The 24969-nt window shown below is 39.9% G+C and overlaps 1 protein-coding gene across 3 annotated transcripts in view; it reads left to right on the top strand.

Moving 5' to 3' along the window:
- Positions 1–24969, top strand: part of LOC144469767 (nucleolar protein 4-like) — a 154095-nt gene that overhangs the window by 81071 nt on the left and 48055 nt on the right. The gene's annotated exons all lie outside the window — the stretch shown is intronic.

Below are 24969 nucleotides of genomic sequence, written 5' to 3'. Positions count from 1 at the left end.
ACCGATTATCAGCGAGCGCATTTTACTCTCTCTCTTTCTCTCGATACCACTCCACCAGGAATTCTCCGATATCCTGAGGATCGGCCATAGATCTTGTCCGGATGCAAGAGCCAATGGGGGTATCGGTTCTACTTTTCAGCTAACGATTCCTTCGCTAGCGCTAGCTCCGTCGTACCTCTGGCAACAACCGGGTGCACGCGAAGAAGATTGATGCGGACAGTACTGTCTGATTAAACCCTCGGACCGTCTCGGGCCTGTGGACTTTTCTACGGTGAGGGTTTGCAACCCTTAAGTTGGTAGTCTATGGGATCGACGGAGAAATTCGTAATTTTTGTTGCATAACGATTTGTGTATTAATTTTTATTATTTCAAGAATTTTATAGGATGATGGAATGGTGATTGAACATTTATTCAATGACGAAAATTTGTCATTTTGCAAATAATTATTAATAGATGAGTGACGAAAATTCGTCGTTTCTAGGTTAGAAAGAATAATTAATTTTTGTTCTTTTAATTCTAGATAAATGAAATTCTATTCACGTTCGATATATTGTTAAATAATAGAAACCTTGTTATGCATGCATTGTCAATTTCATACGTGTTAAATAATAAACAATCTTTTAAATAATAATACACAATCGTACCAAATATATTAAATCATATTTTTATAAACCATACCAAATATATTAAATAATAATAAAAAATCATATCAAATGAAAATATTGTACATTGAAACAAATATCTCCATTTTTAAATTAAAATATCCTCGAATGCAGAAATTATCATTATTATGATATTCATTTTACATTATCCACAAGATATTAAAACTATCGAAAGAGATGCGTTCCTTCCACTCAACAGTAGGACAATTCTTACCTCGCAGAAAGCGCCACGGTTTAGTCATTAAACGGCGCAAGAAAAGGTTGATTAACGCGGCAATCAACAGAGCCTCTCCGTCCGTTTCGAAATCCGTCTCGGCCACATGTTCCGATTTTTCCCGGAACCCCCGTCACTCGCCGCGGCTTCTCTTTTCTTCGCCGTTCGCTCTCACGTCTGAATAAATTCCCCCGGCATTTCCCTACGCTATTTTTCTCATATCCTCCCCTTTCCCTCCCCGCGCTCCCCCAGTTACATTCGATTATCATACTCTTAGAATTTCTCCCATGTAACATTTCCCGGCTTCTTTCTCTCTTTCTTTCTCTGGCTCTCTCTCTCTCTCTCTCTCTCTCTGTTTCTCTGCCTTTCTCTGGCTTTTCTGTCTCTCTGTCTCTTTCTCTATTTCTCTGGCTTTATCTGGCTTCTCTCTCTCTCTCTCTCTCTCTCTGCTGCACTCACTCAAAATCTCTTAAGCCCTTTTCGCCCCTTTCTCCCGCTCCCACTTTTTCTTGCCTCGCGGCCCTCTCGTTCTCTCCCCCCCTTATATTCTAAATCCCTTCAACCACTTCCCCCTCTCCCCCTCCCCCTACTGCATACTGTCCCGTTTCCTCGTTCCACGTTCACTCATTCAATCCCCTTTTCTCTCCTTCTCTCTCTCTCTCTTTTTCTCTCATGTTTTCACTCCGACGCACAGTGCGCGCTAATGACGAAATTCTGGGCAGAAATTGTTTACTAAAGTATCGGTGATTGTTAACGAAAAATGTAGTTTAATAAAATATTGAAGCAGGATTTTAAGTGAAATAGCAAAAAAGATTTTAAATAAAGTGTCGAAACTATTGTAAGTGAAATTTACAAAATTAACGATTTTAAATGCGAAATTAATAACGAACAGACTGTTTAGAGAATTGGTAATGTATGAATTAGTTGTAGAATTGACAATGACAAGCTTAAAGAAATTATAGTAGGGATGAAAAGGTTAATAAAATTTAGGCAATTATTCTCTGTGTATTTTTCTCTCTTTCTCTCTATCTTTTTCTCTCTGCTTCTTTATTTCTCTCTCTCTCTCTCTCTCTCTCTCTCTCTCTCTTCCTCACTCTCTATCTTTGATATTCTCTCTCTGTCTTTTACTCTGTCTCTATTTTTCTCTCTCCGTCTCTATATTTTTCTCTCTGCGTCTTTATTTCTCTCTTTCGATCTCTCTCTCCTTCTCTCTCTCTCTCTCTCACTCTCTTGAACATTCACCTTCTCATTCCGTCTCTCTCCTTTCCCATCCCTGCCTCTCTCCTCCTATTTTCCGTCTCTTTCTCTCCATCTCTCTCCTTCTCTCTCTCTCTCTCTCTCCATCTCTCTCTCTCTCTCTCTCTCCGTCTCACTTCGCTTCTCTCCGTCTCTCTCCATCTCTCTCCATCACTATCTCCATTTCTCTCCGTCTCTCTCGGTGCGGAGGCGCGGCGGCCTCCTCCTCGCAACGCGTACGCGTCATCGCCAAGTATAATATTCCCTTGGCAGGCCTCGGCTCCTCGTATCTCGCATGCGAGAGTTCAGCTCGAGGGGGCCCTCGACGCCCGTCACGCACACACCGGGAGAGAGAGAGAGAGAGAGGAGGAGGAGACACGACAAGAGCACCGAAGGATTTCGATGCCCCTCGCGCGCGCGCGCGCGCACGGAAAGGGGGTTGTGTCTCCGCTCGAGAGAGCCGGGGCACCACTCGGCCGTTGCCTGCGCCCGACCCCTCCGCCTCCAGACCCGCTTCTCGGAGGCCATCATCGGTTCCTCCTCTGCGCAGCTTTAATTCCAGTCTCTGTCCTTTAACATTCGAACTACCGACGCGATCGAACTTGCACTGCCGCCGCTGCTGCTGCTTCGTGCACACGGTGTGGTCTCTGCTGCAACTCTACTTCAACACTTTGAGCTGGCCATTTCTGTTTCCCATATTGGACGACGGCCCCTGGCCACGACGTCTGCGAATGAATTAGATTGCACGGAGGTTCCGCTTTGACTAAAACCTGCCGTTTGAACCGGACACGATTTTTTTGGGGAATCGGTAATCTAATTAGTTTGATGCTTTTACGGGTATATTAGTGGTTAGTTGGGGTGAGTATGTACGTGATAGATTCAGACGAGTATATTCGTCGTAATATTATATATGACTAATATATTTGTTATAAATGTTGCTATTCCTTTATGACGAGTATGCTTGTCGTAATTAGAAATGTTTATCAATTATTATAACATGTGACGAGTATGTTCGTCATAACATGTGACGAGTATATTCGTCATAATGTATGACGAGTATATGTGTTATAAATGTTATCGATTCTTCGTGACGAATACGTTGATCAGATATCAAAATGTTGAATCAAAATGTTATACAAAATATAGAATCCACTATTTATCGAAAATATAAATAATATATTTTAAATATATGTAGAATCCGATATTTATTATTCAAGTCAACGCTTCGATTCTCTCGCCATTAGTATTATCTTTCTAATCGCAAACGTTGCATTTTACACTTGGCAAAAGTACCGTGCGCCTCTGTCCACCGATTTTGCATAAACGTTTCGTAAAAAAAACGCGTCGCTCGGCGACGGACTAACTGCGTCGAAGACGCGAATCGGATTAAGAAAAACGTAAGGCACCGTGTTCAGGTTTCCCAGGGCTTTTGAGCATAAAAAAAAAATTAAAAATCTCTCCTGCAACTTTTTAACAAAACTTATTTTATATTAAATTCCAATTTAAATATTAAATTGAACCAAAATTCCTTTCGAAAATATAGAATGATTAAAAAGCCATTCATACTAAATCTAATGTATATACCAAACGCGTAGACTCGTCTTATTAACCATTCTCATTCTTGTTAACACGGTTGAAACGGCGAGCTTATGTTGATATTTATATTAGCCGTGATAACCGATGTTCCAACCCGTGGCCGGGTGTCAATTAATGCCGGCTCGATTAGATGCTGGGAACAACGGTGTGTGCCGACGTAGGTGCGCCGTGTTACGCGTGGATGCGTTTAATAAGAATATTATACGTCTCGTTAGGAATTAGCATGGAAGCGTATGATCCCGCTGTAATCGTGCATCTGAGATTTGCATCGGCGGGCGGCCCGCGTTGCGTTCCGCCCGTACACTACGCGGCGGCTTCCGTTTCTAAGCAGGAATTATTAAGTAAGCTGATTTGCTACCTCGTTACGATTTCGCATGGGAGCAGCGAGACGCGATTCTGCAATTCGGTTTCCCCCACTCTTGTTTCTACGATTATTATTTTACGATTATTTATTCTACGATTGCTGATGGTCATTAGTTCTTGTGTGTGACGAGTATACTCGTCATGGCATGAAATACTGACATTTTTCTATGACGAGTATATTCGTCATGATAAGAAATACTATAACCAGTTTATGACAAGTATATTCGTCATTATACGAAATACTAAAACGTCTCTATGACGAGTATATTCGTCACGATACAAGATACTGACAAATATACTTCTAATGTCAAAAAGTACCGCCATTTCTCCATGACGAGTATACTCGTTACAATACGAAATACTGCCACTTATCCATGACGAGTATATTCGTCGTGATGTGAAATATTGCTATTACTCCCTGAAGAGTATACTCGTCATAATATCGACATACTGTTACATCTCCACGACGAGTATACTCGTCATGACATGAAATAATGCATTTTCTCCACGACGAGTATACTCGTCATGACACGTAAAACTTCCATTTTTTCATGACGAGTATACTCGTCGAACACAACTAACTGCTTAACGATTAATTAGTAACACCGGTTATTAAAATTGCATATTTCATACAGATTCATAAAATTCTGAATTTACAATATATGCAATAGCAATTAATATACCAGTGTATCGAATTGCAATTATTTTGGAAATACTTATATATGTATCTTGTTATTTATCTTACAACAATTCTATACAATTGTTTCAACAACTAACTGAAATCTCTTTTTTCTCTTACAGGTAAGTTGCCATTTATGAAAGAAACTGTACACTTCTGCCGCAAAGAGAAAATGAAGACGAATGGATCAAGGTATTTCTGCTGACATTTTAATCCAATTATTGCTCCCAAATCTCGTTATTTTCTAGTTAAAAAAAATCCAAGTAGAATTCCAACAATTCCTGTGCACCGAGTTTTTAGATGCACTATAATAACGAACGCTTTACGAGATTGACGAGGAACAAGCTCTTCTTCCTGTTATTTGTTCAACGGCTGGTCGATTTTTTGCCAAGAAATTTGTCTCGGTGTCCGTAAGTGGCATTGATGACGCGATGAATAAATGCACGATTAAGAACACACACGTGGTAAGGATTGAATAAACATTAGCCGATACAGTCCCTCGCCGGCGTTTATAATGACGGAAACGGGTTTCAACAAATCCTTAACAAATGTTAAAGATAATTTACCCCTAAATTTGGTTTTAACAATAACTAAAGGATACGTCAATTTTTCGTAATAAAATGGGGTCTGTAATATTGTCGACAAGTTTTTTGTTCTTGGAGCGAAAGAATTATGTCTTCGAGATTCATTTGTATTTGGAAAGATTATTTTAAAATTACTTTATTTGGTAGAACAACAAAATTTAATATAACAAAGATAGGTAGCAAAATAATAGGTACATTAATAATGTAATACATAATGCAATAGAATGCAATATAATACGACATAATATAATTTGATATATTATATTTGATATACGATATATGGTATATAATATATGATATACGATATATGATATATAATATATGGCATATGATATATGGTATATGATATATGATAAACGATATATGATATATGATCTGTGATACATGATATATAATATATAATATATAATATATGGTATATTATATCTAGTATATGGTATACGATATATGATATACGATAAATGATATATTATATGTATATGATCTGTGATATATGATATATAATATATAATATACGATATATGACATAAAATATAGAATACATGATATATAATATATGATATAACAAAGCAAACAAGGCTTAAAATTTCAAATAATTAATTACAACATAAAAATTGGGTAAAGTAAAGACAGAAATCGTCGTTCACACTTAATGTTAACATTTCACTTTAACAGTTTCATTTTAATAATATTTAACAATAGTTTCACTCCATTTTGTAATTCTAACGTTTCGAAAAAAGACGAAATAAGAAAAAAAAATCACTAAATCCATAAACATCGCGTTCGGCACGCCGGGAATCCGAACATCGGAACGCCGCGGATTAACAATAAAAACAAGGCCGTTAGAATAAAGATCGGGATAGCGATCTCAAGATTGATGTCAAGGATCGCCTGAGGATTCACAGCTGAAAAGATCGAGAGGATCGACATTAATCGTTTCGCCGCGTGTTCTCCGGCGTTCCACTGTCATCTGGATTCCTCGTTAACCGTCCAGGTCGCAGAACGATTTCTATGGGTATTCCATGGGAGATAGACGATTGCATGGAGGGGCCGAAAACATGTTTAGTACCTTCTGGTTTCACAAAAAGGTTGGAATTGTGTTTAATCTCTCTGATTGCGACATAAGATTTGTGGTTGAAGCAGAGTTGGAACATTATTCGAATTTTTTAGGTTATGCGTTAATTTCATATAATTATTCGAGTGAAATGTTTTTAATTGGATATTATGTTCAAATTATATTTTACTCTTTCTGATCGGGTTTTTAACAAAATTGGGCATTATTCGAATTGTTTAGACAAAATAATTATTCCAGTGAAATTCTTTTTAATCGGATATTTCGTCAACAATAATAAATGATTCTAAAGTATAATATATATGTAAATTCTTAATAAATAATTCCGCCTATTCCTCTGAATAATTCATTCTTTGTTCGAATAAATTAATCGACTAGAAATTGTAAAATTATACAGATTATAATCTGCATAATCGTGGACTGGTTTTTATTGTTACGTATATTTAATACATAAAAATTAATTCTGATCTCCATTTGACTGCAAACAGGCTTGTCTACGTCACTAAAATTTGCGCAATTGTAAATGTAACATTATAACAAATTACGTACCTTTTTACACTATTTCTAAAATTGCTATTCTATAGCTCGTATCATTTATTTAAATCGAAAAATGCAGAGAAGCATAGAGTTCTAAACTCGAATCAATTTTCCACCGAATTTTATTTTTCGGAGTGAAATGTTCCAATTCGCATGAATATTCGCACCGTGGACATATATGTGTGTGTCTCTAGAAAGCAAAACGATTTTTGGTGCCTCGCCTACCCCATCCATATGTATTAGGCACGTGGAAAACGAATGGTTGGTTTCACATTCATATTTGCGACGTTAAAATACCATATAATTTGTGTACACAGATCAAAACGTAATCCATTGTGATTCTTTTCAATTTTAGAAAGTCTGTTCCCCCTTGCGAATCGATTTTTTAACCAGCAATTGATCACAGGTGGCAAATAGAGCAAAGATCAGGCTTGTCAAAATAATCATTTTCTACATGTATTGTTTTGTTAAATATTTTCCATAGGAAATTAGGAATTTTTCAATTGGCACAATTTCTTAGAAGGTACAAAACATTAATGTTTATTCCGTGCCTGAATTCACTTGTACACTTAGATACCCTTATAATTTAATAAATAATTAAATATTATTAAATATGTTATTCTGTCCTTTTGAAATTGGAATAAAATTCTAATCCTTTGATATTAATATTTAACCCTTTGCTGTCCTATTTCTACTCTCAGCGACTAGAGCAATTTATTTATTTCTTTTTATCATTTTCACTTTTACATAAAATTCAAACATATTATCGTGTTACATACATCTAGCTTTTATAAAAGTGTTAGTAAATGTTGCTTTTCTTTTTCTATTATTATTATTTATCTTATTATTGTTCTCTCAAAGAATATTAATTACCATAAATTTAATACGACTGCAAAGGGTTAAATATTAATATCAAGGGATTAGAATTTTATTCCAATTTCAAAAGAAAGAATAAAATCCATATTTAATTATTTATTACTAGCTAGAGATTCGAATTTTATTCCAATTTAAAAAAAAAAGAATAAAATCCGTATTCAATTATTTATTACTAGCAAGAGATTAGAATTATATTCCAATTTTAAAAGAAAGACTAAAATCCATATTTAATTATTTATTACTAGCGATATCCCTGACGAGTTGAACCCTCGTCAAAGTACGTCAAGGGGTTGAATCACAGGCGCGTACCGTCGGAAAGGTGGCGAATTCCGTTCGGGTGGCGATCGTTTCGCGGGTCGGAAAGATTCGCGGATAAACGGGTCACGAAGAGTGTGCAACACTCCCTGCTCGTGGCGCGAGACGCGACTGGTGGGAACAAATTGAACGCGTCTACGCGGGGCAGAACGAACCGAATAGAGTAGTAGGGCGCGTGCTCGAAACTCGACGCTCTCTATTCTCTCTTCCCTCCTTTTTCGCCGTCTCGCCGCCTCGCGTTCGCTCCAACCCCGTTGTCGAACGCCGGCTGATATCTCGCGCCGCTGCCGCCGCCGCCGCGCGTCTGATACGGGTCTCGTCGTCTCGTCGCGCTTCTTGTCGCCGCCGTCGACGTGGAATCTAGGTGAGAGGGGCCGGGATGGGGGCGAGCAGAAAAAAAACGCCACGGAACGTTATACTTATTGATGACGCGTTTATAAATAGTTATAGATACGGCGCCCGATCTCTCTCTCTCTCTCTCTCTCTCTCTCTCGCTCTCTCGCTCTCTTGCCGAGCTAAGGTCAATTCTCTACGGTGCACAGTGGCGGAGCGGACGGCCTCGAAAACTGGACGAAAGTCGACTCGGAAAATATTGCGAGAAATTATGAATTTCTGATTATTGAGATTACTACATATAGAATAATTAGTATTTAATATATAATAAAAATGAATTTTGAGAGAAGCTGTATTGTAAAACATTTCTATATGAAACTCGTATAACAAACAGTTGCATTAATAATTATAACAATTTCTCTAACTACGCTAATATTGTTCGTTAGCAAATATTTTCTTGCATATTATAATTAACATTTCACTCTACACAGTGACATCAATTAAATTATTCCTAAATACACCAAATTAGAAAAATAACAGCATTATAAATAACAATTTTATATTTCAGTAAATTTATTCTTAGTACCATGTACCTGTGTTTCATACTCAATGTCCCTATCTTGGAACAAGCATTTCAAATGTCCCTGCCTTGGAACAAGTCCCTATCTTGGAACAAGCATTTCAAATGTCCCTGCCTTGGAACAAGTCCCTATCTTGGAACAAGCATTTCAAATGTCTCTAGCCTGGAACAAGTCCCTAACTTGGAACAAGCATTTCAAATGACCCTAGCCTGGAACAAGCCCCTTGGAACAAGCATTTCAAATGTCCCTATCCTGGAACAAGTCCCTATCTTGGAACAAGCATTCCAAATGTCCGTTCCAAAGTAGGGACACCAAACAAGAAACACAAATGCCAACTGTTCCATAAATTGAGACACCGAAAACACAAAATTAATTTTATAAAAATCTGACTTACTATATCTATCTATTATTGTATTTCTTGTGTTACTGTTCCAAAAAGAGAACTCAAGACGAACAACTGTTGCACCCTGCGTACCATTATAAAACGATTAAACTTTATCGAGTAATTAATAATTACAGAAGGAAGCGTTAATAGTTTAACAAACTAAATAGTTACGTTAATTATTTCATGAACTAACCTGCGTCGTTCTTTGTACCTGAAAAACAGTACGGTCTCGCCTAGTTTAACCAATGGTCGAGCAACAAGTACGAAATTCGATTGACTAACTAATTATTACAAAAGTTACGTGTAACGAAGGGCTTAAATCGTTCGAAAATTCTGTTTAGATTACAAAACCAATTTGGCGATGAGGCATCATCGCAGTCCCAAGTATGCAAAACGACTTAAACTTTTTCGCGGCGCGGCTGCCGCCCGGACATAGGGAGGGGGTGCTAACTTTGTCCCATGCTCGCCGACGACCGCGCTATAATTTGCGCATAATTGGCTTAGTAGCTCGCCCTATAATAAACAGTGACACGTAACCCTCGGTTTACACGGTTAATTGGTATCGTGTAAGTCAAAATCGGGTAAATTGAGGCCCGTGTAAACCGACGTCGTTTCACGTCCAAGACAAGCTTCCGTGTAAATAACAACGAACGCGTAATGTCGTGGCGTTTATTAAAAACATTGACGCCGATAGCCTTAATTTGCATTAATTATATGTTGCATAAATGCGATAAATAATGCGATGTTATCGTTCAAGATAAAAAGTGTGTCCTTTTACAATGGTACTTTGTGTACTTTTATTTATCAATGGTGTAAACGATAATTGATATTTATTATTAATTAAATAATGAAATATGAAGTTTCTTAATAAAAATTGAATGGAATTAAAAATATACGTCGGTGCGACTTTATAATTATACTGAGCTATAGGGTGTCACTGACGCCTAATGGTTATATAATTTCCAAAATAATTTTGACATTATTAAAAACCATTCTATTTAAAAGATTGTTAAAAGCGTAGAATGACTATTTTAAAATAGCGATAGTTAAAATAGCTATTTTGGATCTAGGCTTAAAATGGCCTGGAAAGCAAAGGGTTAATAGCGACGTTCCTTTTCAAAATATTCAAAATCGTGCATAGCGAATCGTCGCGCGTCTTAGGCCAGCGTATAGCGTAAAAAGCTGGCGAACGCGGTGATCTAAGTGGCGGAGGCATCCCGATGACGAGAGGGAGGAACGGCGGAAAGAGAGGGATAGATCGGGACGCACGTGTGCGTACACGAGGGGGGGGAAACACGATCGCGGACGAGCCTGCACCCCAGGAATAATGGACGTGTTACACGGCCGTGGATTCAGAGAAACACGGGACGGGGCCTGGACGGACGAACGCGGAGACCCGACGGATGGACGGACGGACAAACGAATGGGAGAGACTGTTACACCCAATTGTCCCTCGTTGCGCGGGGGTCAAGTAAGGTAGCCAACCGGCCACGCTTGTGCACCGTTGTCATCCGTGACTGGCGCTGGATAAACTGCAGGCATGTTCGAAAATACAGGCGACAGACCGGTGGGAAAACAACGACGTTACTTTACGACGTCGCCGCGAGGCGTCCTCCACTTTGCTCGACGGTGTTCCGTGGACATCGGCGCTCGGTATAGCACCCAGCCGTCGGCGACCATTCCGGATTACCTCGATAAATGGTCTTGGCATATTCTTTTGTTTTTTCAAGTGCCTAATATTGCTTTCTTGTTGCTTGGACTTTCATCTTTAATTTAGTAAAAACATTGTATCGATTAATTATCGAGTTTCGTTTTCATCACGAATTTATTTTTCACTATTTTTATTATAGTTTATAATTGAATACAGAGATACATATTTTTGATTGGATTTTAGGTTAGATACAATTTTTGATTGATATTTCCAATGTCCATGTTTTGGAACAGATATTTTAAACGCCCGTTCCAAATTGGGGACATCGAAGATGAAACACGGATGACTACTGTTCCATAAACTGTTTTATGTTCTATAAACTGTTTTACAGTTTCATAAATAGTTTTCGCAACTGCTTATTACATAACAGTATTGAACTATATAAATATATAAAGAACAACGTTCAAAAATATAGAGAAATTTTCTATATCTACTCTCACATATTTTATCTATCTTTTATTATATTTATTAAGGTTATGTATATTACTGTTTCAAGAAGGGGTTAAATGAGAGTCTCCTGACATCATTTAAATGAGATCATTTTTCTTTCTTCCATTTTCCTCTCAATATCTAAAAATTAGCCTTCTCGAAAATTTGCACTAATAATAATTATAAATAATAAAATAAAATAAATATCTACAAATTGATAGTAAAACTTTGAACAAATCTATCTACAGCTAATCGAAAGATTAAATTGCAAAGACAATGTGATTGAAACATCATCGTAGAACCTTCTAAACACCATCTCTGAGTCCGTCAAGGGTAAAAGGAATCTATACATTCAATTTCCTTTGAAACGCGGACCCAACAAGTACAAAGAATGTCAGTTTCCATAAATCAGTCGACGAAAGTCCACATCTGCGCAAAGATCCAGAGTGTAGGAGAGAGACTTCTTCCCCCAGCTTCGTGGGGATCCTTGATTTTTTAGTAAAGCGAGCTTACAACGTTAAAATGGCGTACACAGGGTGTCCCAAAAGTGACTCTCAATAGGGCAATCCAAAAAAAAATTAGAGGTTCCTGAAGTCATTCGAAGCAACTTTTTCCTTTCCAAAAACATTCTCCAACGCTCTATTAACAAATTATTAACAAAAAACCCCCTAGCCAATAAGAAGCGATCTCAACTAGCGCAAAGCAACCGATCCAACGAATCTACGAATCCCAGTTCTACCGAATCATCTCAGCCGCCTCGCGCCAGCCGAACACGCCTCCGATTGGTCAACGCATTTCGTTAACAACTCGTAAACAAATCGGCGTGCCGCGATTGCGCAAAGGGAAAAGTTGCTTCGAATGACCTGATTTCCCAATTGTGAATGTCTTTTTGGACACCCTGTAGCGCGGTACGTAGCTCTTGCGACGGCGGCGGGGCTGGCTCCGATGTCGCGTTCGTTCCTCCTCCTTCTCCTCCTTCACCTCCTCCTCCTCCCCCGTCGTTCCTTCTTTTTTTTCGGCTGCACACGTGTGAGGTTATCCCGTCGATGGTGACCCCGGCCGTCCTCCCCTCTTGCTCCCTCCCCCACCCCTCCCTGCTCGGCCGCACAGATCAGACGAGCCCCGGCAATCATCACGGATCCCCCTGACGCAACCTGAACGCGCCGCTACGGAGCATTCGTTCCCGATGACGTCAGGCCACCGCTCCTTCTTGCTGCCCTCTTCTCTCTTTTTTCTCTCTCTCTGCTTTTCTGTTCCTCTTTCTTTCTGTCTCTCTGACTCTATTTCTCTCTCTCTCTCTCTCTCTCTCTCTGACTCTATTTGTCCCTCTCTCTCTGACTCTATTTGTCTCTCTCTCTCTCGATTTCTTTATTTCTCTCTGAATCTCTGCATGTCTCTCTCTCCCTCTCTCTCTCTCTCTCTGATCCCCTATTTGTCTCTCCCTCTTTTTCTCTCTCTCGCTCTCTCTCTCCTTGCCACTCCGTCTCCCTGCCTCTCTCTATATCGTTCTCTCTCTCTCTCTCTCTCTCGTGTTGCTCCTGCCGCGAGCGTGCACCGACGAATACGGTCGAAAACGAGCACCACGAATAATCACCGTCGGCGTATCCTTGGCCAGGATACATCAGCCGGCCGGCCGCCGGCCCGGCGAAGGAGCGTCGACTTCTCTCTTTTTGCCCCGGGCCCGATGATGGCTCACAGGTGTGTCTTTTCACGACCGTTTTTTTACCTTACCGCCGCGATCATCATTTGGCGGCAATGAAACGGTTACAGTTTCTAGACCGTAATTGAATACCCAGGCGCCGTGGTCCGCGACAATGGCCGCGCTGATAATGGTTGCCTTTTTTCAAAAATGTTCGACTCGTTTCGTCACTTCGGATGATTGTTATAAATTATATATTTATATATTTTGTGTTTATATATTTATTGGATCAGTCGATATACACTTTTGTATTTTCGCAAATTTCTTTATGTCGAAAGAAAAAAAGTAACGAAAAAATTATTGTTATTTCAAACGTATCGATGTTATTACTATTTTTACCTAAATTATTTATTTATAGACTATATTTTATTTTATTAAGTATTTATATATTGTTTCTCGAATATTATAACAATATAAAAATGATTATGGCTGAGTGAACGGTCGCTAAAGTATTCATTGAAAATAAAACACTGTGATGACATCGAAAATAAACAGTGACAAAGTAAAGGAAATATTCATAAGCATTTTTGAAATGCAAACCCTTCTAAAGTCATCCCCTATAACGTCCCCCTATTACGTCATCCCCATTATTATAATAATAATAATTATTATTATTATTATTAGTGGTAGTAGTGTTACTATTATTACTATATACTTATATTAAAATTCCTTCTAAATATTAGCTCGCGCTATATTTCCACATACATACACTGTACACATAATTTCCAATCACGATTTTTCACCCTTTCTCTCTATAGCACTCGAAACAAGCTACAGTAATCGTGCCTAACCAATTAAAATCTGATCCGGTAGATTTATACAGTCCGTACACAACGATACATTATAAAGTTACAAATTTTAATGAGTGAATCATCCCCCACGCATCTCGTCAACAATTAAGGCGAACGTATCAAGAATCATTGGCACGATTACATTTAAAAACGAGGTTATATTCAGCTAACAGGTGGAACGAACGAGCATTTCATTAAACCGTGGCTCGCGCGAAAGAATGGGGAAAATGGAAAAACAAATGATTCGCTGTAACGGGGGTTGGGCGAGCGTACAATTATTTAATGATTGTTTTGAATCGAACGAAATAATGCTCCGTTCAATCGTGCTGAAATTATTTTGTTCCTTATTCTCTCTCTCTCTATCTCTCTCTCTCTCTCTCAACGATATATATATATTCTTCTCTTAATAAAAATGATTACTGTAACGCGAGAGAGGTGCTTCGCTTAACCGGTTAAAATTATCGGACAGCTATTATTGAACGCCTCTGTTACGGTCACATTTCTTTCGCGGAAAGGTCACAATAAAATTCCACTCCCGAAGAGAGAAATAAAACTAACCGGGTCCGGTCGATTACGACGGCCGCCTTCTGAATCGCCGACGGGGGGTGGTTAGGGCGGGGTTACCCTTTTTTTTCGGCCACTTTTCTAGATAATAGGGAATTGATTGTGGCCTACCGGGTGATTCCAGGGTCGTTTTGAGCAACGGCGAACCGTCTATTGGTTATTCCACTCTCTCTGTCTCTCTCTTCGCTCTTTTCCTGTTGCTCAGCCTCTTCGCCAAACCGCGCGACCGGGCTCTCAATTTCGACTCATTTGCCTACCAAATCTGGCGGCCTCTAAATACACAGAGACTCGAACGGTGAACGAGTACCAAGGTCGCCGGTAATTACTGCAGTACGACGCTCTACGCCCTTGTAAGGGGGACACTTCTCGTCTTCCTTTTTCACCGTGAAATCGATTTTCATCCGTTCGTCGCGAGAACCGCCGAATCTCGCGGCCACGTGACCTATGGAACGAGCGTCGCGCTGTCGTCCACTTCTCGATAGAGTTGGTCGATGTACTGTTTTTTAATGCTTTTCGTATATATATATGCAGTTTTTTAATGCATTTTGTGTACATTTTAAATTAATTCGTTATCGACCGGTCACTCGGCTATATACAATTTTATATTGCTATAATATTAGCATTAAACGAGATTTATTTTATCTATATCTAACCCTTTAGGTACATTATTAATCATGAAAAAAGAAAAAGAACAAATGTATATATAATTTCAATATATACATACGTCAATGGGATGGTACGACTGGACGGATTATTATTAATATTATTATTCATTTTTAATAATCTTCGTCCTAGTGTTATAATTGTTGCAACAGTAGACAGCTGAGATTTTTCCGGTTAAAACCGGTCCAAACACGATAGTAATCGGACTATGTTTATTAAAGTGTTAACTACCGGATGTCCAAAATTAGTTCATCAATATGAACAGTTTACTTGTTTCTGATATTGTTTTCTTTCTGAAAAAAGCTACTTTTAGCATCGTATTCGCTTCTCAATATGACTCAAAAATTCCATATAAAACATTTCTTGTAAAATCACTACTGACAAAGACATTTAAATAACAATGATAAAGCGGACCACCCTGTATATCTTTACACATCTAACCAATTAAACATCGAACTTCGATCGCCATATGTTGTTCACTTTATCTATCGACGCTTTGGTAAGATTCCTAGAATTGTCCGGTACGTTTAAATTTACATGCCGGCTGCTTGGATGTAAATTTAACCGTGCGCTGCTGTCTATCAGCGACAATTCCTGAGAATTTTCCGGGCGATCGATGCGACGCGGTTCCCCGATAGCTAATAAAATTCCACAGCTAGCTGCGAAACGCCGAGATGCGCTCGCAAAGCGCCGCGAAGCATCAGCAAAGCGTCGCGAGGCATCGCGAAGCGGGGACGCGCGGCGGCATCGTCGCGTGACATCGGCGCGCAATTCGTCGCGTCCGTCGACGGTGCTCAAGACAAAAGACAGGCAATCGTCTGTGCCGATCTCCTCGCGCGGCGTCCGCGACCGGTCGGCCGGCCACTGATTGGTCCGGACACCGGCTACTGGACTCGGTTGACCCCTAACCTCGGCAACTCGCTCGGCTTTTATCGTCTGGAATTGCCGTGTTGGTGGCGAGTTGGTACAACACGACACGCGGGGCAACGCACACGCATCCGCGCGCTTTATGAGCCACGTACCCGCACGTGGGAGCGGAATTCTGTGCTGAGCGACAAACAATTGCCGCCAAGTGGCTTAATTGCAGCCAACTAAACAAATGTTCCAACCGTATCTCTCCCTGGCCGTTGCAGAGCCTCTCCCTCTACCCCCTCCCCCCTCCTCCCTCGGGGGGGCTCGGGGCAATTTCTTTCTCTATAGCCCGGGTTCCAGGTCCTCGCGAGGACAGTTTCTGCCTCTGGACCCCGAACGGCCCACCGTGGCCTCTCTCCCCTCCTCTCTCTCTCTCTCTTTCTCTCTCTCCGCCCCGCTCTTTGTGCATTCGATTTTTACACCGCCGGTTGGAAGCTGCCAGGATCATGCTCAACTACGGCGACCAGATCAAACGTACGCTCTGCCAACTGAACGCGTTTCATCAATTACGGTGCTCGATGACGGACCTGGCGATGCCAGGCGTCTAGTTGACTCTTCCAGGGGCAACGAGCCTCAAGTTTGAACCCTTCGGATACTTCGCCGTGCTAGCGGCGACGTCGACTCTTCTAGGAATAGGTGCTCATCTTCGATGATTTATGCAAGCCTTGGCGAAACGTTGTCGAACACCTTTTGAAACGCTGTAAGGTTTCTTTGACTGGACTATAGCAATTCAATGTTTTTAATACGATGTAGTATATATATATTTATACTTTGATGGTTCTTGTTGTAAATCTTATTTTTGTGCTAGTTTAAAGGTGTCAGTTTTACGATTGTGTTAAATAAAATACTTTTGCTGCCATTTTGATTGAGCCCAGTGTTAAATAAATTATTGTACTTCAATTACGTCGACTTTTGTTACCATTTCAACGATTCTACTAAAGCTAATTTATAAAATGCTTCGGCATTTTGACCGAGCTCAGTATTATATAAATTACTTCAATAGCATCGTCTTTTGATACCATTTTGACTGAACCCAGTATTAAATAAATTAAATTCCATTGCCTTTTGCTATCATTTTAACATATCCACTAAAGGTACTATTAAATAAATTACTTCCACCCCATCGACATTCAATATAATCGTAACCTGCAATATTAACCCTTTGCACTCGAATGGTAACTGTGAGGCACCACTAAAATTATTCTATTATTATATAATTATATTCTATTACTATTGCTATATTCTATTACTATATAATAATATTCTATTACTATTACTATATTCTATTACTATTACTATATTCTATTACTATTACTATATCCTATTACTATAGTCTAGATTTAAAAAATTGTTGAGCAGTGAAACTGTTCTTCCGAGTTGCAATAATCAATTTTTTACATATAAAAGTGCACTTTGTTGCACAGAATAGAAATATTATAATTATAATGTAATTACTATAATTTCCCATTTACAATTAAAATGGCTTCGAGTGCAAAGGGTTGAACAAATCGCATCGATTCGCCAAGGTTTCCGCGACCGATTCGTCGATCGACGGCTCGACCAATCCGATGATCGATGACCCGACCAATCGCCGATCACACCGTATCTATCACCCTTTCGACTCCCTTACGAATCAACTATCCCTGTCAAAACGCCTAGACACCGCGGTAAGTTGAAAACGAAGTTCACCGCGCCAGTTGACTCCGTTTCAATTGATGCGTCACCGAATAAAGTAGAGAGAGAGAGAGAGAGAGAGAGAGAGAGAGAGAGAGAGAGAGAGAGAGAGAGAGAGAGAGGAGGGGCGAGCACATATTCGCTGGACGCGAGACGTTGACCTAATCCTATTTAAATCGCATTCCCTAGAAAGAAGGCAGCTGGTTCCGGCAGTTGTCGGCACCGCGCTCGAAATAGAGCCGACGCCGGGGATGTGTACCTGCCCGCGGAGAGAACACGCAGAGGGAGAGAGAGAGTGAGAGAGAGTCGGTTCCCTCCGTATCAGCGCGCGAGAAACTGACGCGTGTGCTCGCGCGCCATATGCCTCGCAACCTTCGAGATCTGTGTTTGTCATGTGCATTAACAAAACGCGTTTCGCGCGGCGACGTGGATTGGTCGGCGCGCGCGCGCGCGCGATCGAAAACCCATGTCTCCACGAATTTTCGCACGATTCCGTATGGCATCTCGATCCGGTCGGCTACCGATCCTCCTCCTCCCCCTGCACGGGTGCTTTTCAATGGAAGAAACCTCCGGTGGAGTGCGTCGACGGTCGGAATAATTGTCTCACTCCCTATCAGTCATCCGTTCGCGGACTGCTGCAATTAATGTGTAGTAGACAGCTGTTATGGGTTTATGATTGTCGGGCGGACCTCTTCATTTGAAAAACGGGATTTTATGGTCCTAATGGCGTGTTGGTTTTAATTGCGATCGACCCGTTAGCTGGTGTGGTCGAAAGGGTAGAGGTTATTGGTACCGGGTCACTGTGTCAATTACCGTGACTCTAATTGATTATTCTGCGATTATTGTAATTTTACATGTGTTTGGTAATGACATTATCAATATTGGAGGTATTGAATTTATTTTTTATAAATTTTTGTAATAATTTTCTTATTATAATTTTATATACAACATGTTTTATATACAATATGTAATACATGTTGTATACATTATATAACATATATTGTATACACTATAAATGTCACTTTAACAGCATTACATTTGAAAATTTATAATCAGCTGCTATGAATATATTAAAATGAGTAAAATTTGGCACTGCAGCAGCAATAATAATTATATTAAAGAATTTTGTTGAATCCCACTTCAATTTCTGCTTATATATATATTATAATAAATTTCACAACTGTAACTGTCTCGTTTAACAATTTCATTCCGTAAATAAATATCTTTGACAAATTACTCTAGTAATTAATAATAAATATACTACAATAAGTTTAAAGTTCGTACGAAATTAATGTCCCTTTTAGTAATTATAATAGCAATTATAATAGTAAAAATACTGAAATAGTAATTATAATAGTCAAAATAATAAAGTAAAAATACTAAAATAGTAATTGTAATACTAAATCACTAAATACATTAAAAAATCATCTCAAAACGCCCACATCCCATCGATCAACTAACAAAACAATAATTCCAGTTAAAATCACAGAGCAACCATGGGGGAGTCGCACAGAAATATAATGGAGCACAGGTGTCTCTTTCGAAACGTGTCAAAGACAGGTGCACGTACTCTCTCGTGTGACTGATTGCAGAGGTAGAACAGCCCGAGCCCGACATTTTTAAATCGCCCATTTAACTCCCTCACCTGCCCTCCTAATATACCTTTTTTACCTAGCCTAACTGGCCGTCCAAAAGAAAGAGAAAGAAAAAGAGGCAAGGTACAATAGAATAAAACGCACAGGTGTCTTTAAAATATTTGAAAAGCAGGTAGACGAAGACCTTTTGCGACCCGACTGTACCAACATGCATACATACACTATGAAGTGGCTTCTTCAAATCTGCTATTTAATTCCCACCTAATGAACGCCCACACACGAATTAAACTCACTTGTTGGAGGAGACCACAATAGAATGTAACGCAGGTAACCTTTAAATATTTGAGCAGCAAACACGCTACTTATTTATGCGTTATTGGGGAATTATTTATGTATACGTGGGATTCTAAATGTTGGTAGAGGCAATTAGAATTTATTTGTTATTATTATTGTTTCTTCTTCTTCTTCTTCTTATTATTATTATTATTATTCTTGAATGTGAAAACAAGAACTTAGATTTCTAGGTTAAGATATGCGAAATATTGATCTTGAGATTAGAAAACAATAAAACTGGATTTCTATATCAAGATAAACAAAATATTGATTTTCAGATTAGAAAATTCCTTTCAATTTATAACATTTAAACAAAATAGAATTTTTGTTATATTTATAAACCTCATCTGCCCCATAGAACAACGTATGGCCCCATAAAAAAATGCTAAAAACAATAAACCAAATTTCTACAACAAGATAAAATATTAATCTCGAAAGCCAGAAAATTCTTTTCAAATTTCTTTCGACGAAATCGACTTTTTGCACCGCTCGGCACCGACGCACGCTGTGCAACACGCGAGAAAGGAGGGGGCGTGGGGGGGTTCGCCGTGCACGGGACGGCCCTTTCCCTCATTTTTCTCGGCGGCCCGTTCTCGCCGAGAGAGCCTCGGCCTCGAAGACGAGCACCGCTCCCGGCTCGTTTCTCATTCGGCGTCGTGTGCGCCGTCGTAGGTGTATACGGCCGACTGGTCGCGCGCTGAGCGAGATTCCCATTTATCAGGGTACATCCGCCGGAAGTGGGGCGGCCCGTGCGTAGGTGAGACGGGGCGAAAGAGAGAGCAAGAGAGAGAGAGAGAGAGAGACGCGAGAGAGAGAGAAAGCCAGAGGACATTGTTCATTAGTACCTACGACCTCAGGATACCTCAGGCCTCCCCGGGCGACATGATTTACGAGTCGGTTTAGGACCAGGCGATCGACCGCAGCCCTACGTCGTCGCCGAAGGACCGAACCTTTCCGAACCGGACCCTCGCGGAACCGACCGGTGAAACCGTTCACGGTGTGTCATTGTTTTCGCAGTTTGCTGACCTGCTGCAGCAGCCGGGCTGTTGATAATCTTTCGGCGGAACTGGACACGACGATGTGCTCCGTCCAGAGACGGATGGGACGGTACAGTCGCTCGCGAAACGATTTCAACTTTCACGGATATATTTTCGTACTCAACTTTCTTATTAAAAGGAAAGGTCCTTGGTAGAGATAGGTGCAGTTAACGCTTTGCGGACGATGACTTTTTCGACCAAGCGATGAGCCGATTTTCTAAGCATAAAAAGTATTTTTATTTATAGGTAATACAAATATATATATTATAAAAATATATATTAAATATAAATATAAATTAAATATAAATATATATTATTAAATTATATATTACAAATATTATTTTTCTGGGATTCAACTTCCACAGATATATTTTCGTTCTGATTGGTTTTGGTAGGAATAGTTGTACTTAACCCTTTGCGGACGATGACTTTTTCGACCAAACGATGAGGCGATTTTCTAAAATGTGTCGAATGTCTTGCATAAAAATTATTTTTAATTTAGAGGTAATAGAAATATTATTTATATATGGTTTCAACTTTCACAGATATTTTCGTTCTGACAATTATAAATGATAAGTTAATTTTTCGGACTTGTAACAACAGTTTCAATTTTTAACAATTTTCTGAATCTAAACCTTGTGAATTCTTATTTTCGAATATTAAAATTGTAATGCAAACATTATTTTGAAGAATTATCGATGAAAAATTAAATCATTTAAAAAAGCAAAATGATATTACTAAATACAATAAATATTGCAAAATTTAGAGAACAACAAAGCGTTTCTTACCTCAGCGTCAACTACTCGGTAATGCGTTCCGTAGCGAAAGGGTTAACATCACTGCAATCTCACATTCGTCGCGAGCATCGCGGCGCCGTAATTCATAAATCGGCGTAATAAAGTTAATTACTTATCCAACGGATACCCATAGTGTCCGAATTCCGAGCGACCGCAATTAATCAAAGCAGAAGCCGCTTCCTTTAGCTGTCGGTCGAAGGATTATAATTTTGCGATCAGGTTCCGCGTGTCAAAAAATCGTGCGCGATTTATGTCCAACTCTCTCTCTCTCTCTCTTTCTCTCTATATCTCTTTCGACTCGTCCACTATCAACGATAAGCATAACCGGTTACGTTGCCCGATCGATCAAGCAGCGGCATTTCCCAATAAGAGTAATTCGTTTCGGTATTTTAATTGATTCAATCTCCGGCGCGAGAGCTACGTATAATACCACGGCGACTCGGACAGGCATGTGATTGAAATTCATACGCATCCGGAAAATAATGGAGGCGAGCGAATGTTTTCTGGACAAGGGGCCATTTCCACGGACAAGAATCCGTGGTAAATGATTGCGTGATGAACTATGAAGACGACGTTCGGTGAAAGCGACGTTAAGTATGGGGATGGCGATGTTAGGTATAGAGTTGGCGAGTACGCGTGTGGAGGATTGTGAGACGAAAGGGTTGCGATACGGACGTGGCTTTGCAGCGATTTTTCAGATTAATATAATTATAATTAATATAATTATTAATACAATTCTTTGTTTTTAAGTATAGCAAGTATGTCACATCTGGCATCGTAAACGAGGTGCCAAATCCAAAACAATTATTAACCCTTTACACCCGAAGCGATTTCTGCTTTGAAGTGGGACAAAATCGCTCGCACAGAATTTGTTAATATGACTATTTTGATAAATATAATGTTCAATGAAATAGAATAAATCTGATAAAATGAAAGTATAAAATACAGAATATAAAATTCAAAATATGAAATATAGAATATAAAATACAGAATATAAAATTCAAAATATGAAATATAGAATATAAAATACAGAATATAAAATACAAGATATAAAATACAAAATATAATATATAAAATATAAAATAGAAAATTAAGTATAAAAATGTAATAAATTATGTTTGAAAATAAACAAAAGACACAGTAATTGGCTCCACCCCTAATTACTCCTTGCTAAACCGAAAGCAATTTGGCGCATAATTTAATTTTACAAGAATCGCCTCTTATCGCAGCGAGATCGGAATCCTTTCGTCCCATAGCCGTTCTTCGTGCTGTAATCGGTTTCCCATGGCTGTTCGTCGGTCGCGCCTTCAGGATCCCTCGGTTCCTCCGATTTCGATCGGCGATCGCTGAACGGTTGTTCCAAGTCCGCGCGACCGCGCGGCGGCTTCGGAATTTCTTGGTTACATCACCGGCGGTTTTTGCGCGCGGTATGCGCGTACAAGTCGGCCGCCGCGCCGCGCGCTCCGTCATCCTACAACGCCGCGCCGCGGACCGGACAAAGTTGCGCGCCGGTATCAATTGGCCGTGTGCTCTCCGTGTATACCGGTCGACCTTCTGCAGTTGCAACACGAGAGACCTGACACAGATAGGAGAGCCACACTCAATCAGTCCGTCGTCGGGCCAGGCCACAGTATATATCGCCTGGTTCGCTCTCTCGCGCGCGCGCGCGCGACTTGCGAAATCGACGCGCTCGCGCGCGCGCGCGCGCCCGTTTCATCGGGGGAACCCGGTGGACCAATGTCGCGGAGCGAATTTAGCACACCGGGCTACGATGACCTCATCCCGTCGTCTACGGGAATCCTGGTCGCGGGACCGCTGAAACCGATCGCCCCTGTGCGATCACTATTTATAAATTATAAATTGTAGACTTGTGAAATAGTAGACTTTTCGAAAATATTAGTAGCGATTTTTAATATTGAAATTGTGTAGGAATAACAATGAAAAAATTCTGAAATTAGAATTCAATTAAACATTCTGAAATTGAAATGCAATTAAAAATTCTTAAATTGAAATTAAATTAAAATTTCTTGAAACAAAAAATTTCAATCCTGCAAATTTTAATTATTAATTTTATATTAAGTCTGCTCGCACCTACTTTGACTTTAAATCCATTAACATAATTTTTTTTATGTCTCAGTGGTTTTAGCGTTAATAAATTGTATTAATAAACTATATTTTTTCTTATCTATATTTTTAATTTGATATGATTTAATATAATTTAACATCGACGATATCAGAGTGCGACATCAACAAAATAAAACCTGCCATTTTAATGTCTCCAGTAAACCTAAATCGGCTCCACCGACATTAAACCAGTTATTAATACAAAAATCTCTAGTTCGATCCTGCTCCACCAGCATCAAATTGTTCAATACGCATCTGCAGGATATCGTGGGCGGGAATTTCGAACAATTGGGCCGATTTCGCAATTGGCGGATCGTTGAAAAATTAAGACGCGTGGCTAGCTCAGCCAGGCGAAGATTATCAGTCCCGCGCGGTGAACCGTGCGCGGTCGCGCGCGGGCGCGGGAGCGGGAGCGCGTTGTCTGTGCGTCGTGTCATGGAATCGCGATTGTCTTCGCGATTGCGCCACAGAAAAACACTCCGACAGACTTTCCGTACACCCACGGAACGGCCGTGGACTTTATTGTCCCGGATCGAGAGCTCTGCGGCGCACACACACACACACACACAGACGGAGCGGTTCGTCTGAACGCAAATTACTTACGCCTCTCTCGGCACCGGCGACGTGCTGCTGCTGCCGCGGGAGACGGGATCGAGGCACGTCGAGAATCCCGGATCAATAGCGTATAACCCGGAGAGCGCGCGCGAGGGCACCTTCTCCGCGGAAACCCGAAAGCGGGGAGCTGGCTGGCACTCTCCGGTCTCTCCGTGCACACGGAGCCAGGCGTTCAAATCACCGGCGAACGCGGCGGTGGCATCTTTTCTCGAAAAGCTTGGTTAGAATGCAGTTTTAAGATTGTAGGGCAGCGCGTACAGTTGTTGACCTATATACAGTGACTTTTTTAAAAATATGGTATAGAACATGTAGTACAATATAATATAATATATTATGACACGATACCATACGGTACAATACCATAAGATTTGATACAATATAATACAATGTAATGTAATGTAGTATAGTATAGTATAGTATAGTATAAATCTATTATACCATAGCATAGCATAATGCAATATAATATATGTATATAGTATAGCATTGTATAAGAATGGTATAACATAGCATAGTACAGTATAGTATAGTATAGTGTAGTATGATATAATATAGCATAGTATGGCATAGCATAATATAGCATAGCATAGCATAG

Source organism: Augochlora pura, chromosome 5 (genome assembly GCF_028453695.1).
Source record: "Augochlora pura isolate Apur16 chromosome 5, APUR_v2.2.1, whole genome shotgun sequence".
In the NCBI taxonomy this organism is placed as follows: domain Eukaryota; kingdom Metazoa; phylum Arthropoda; class Insecta; order Hymenoptera; family Halictidae; genus Augochlora; species Augochlora pura.
This window is presented reverse-complemented; position numbering and strand designations above follow the sequence as displayed.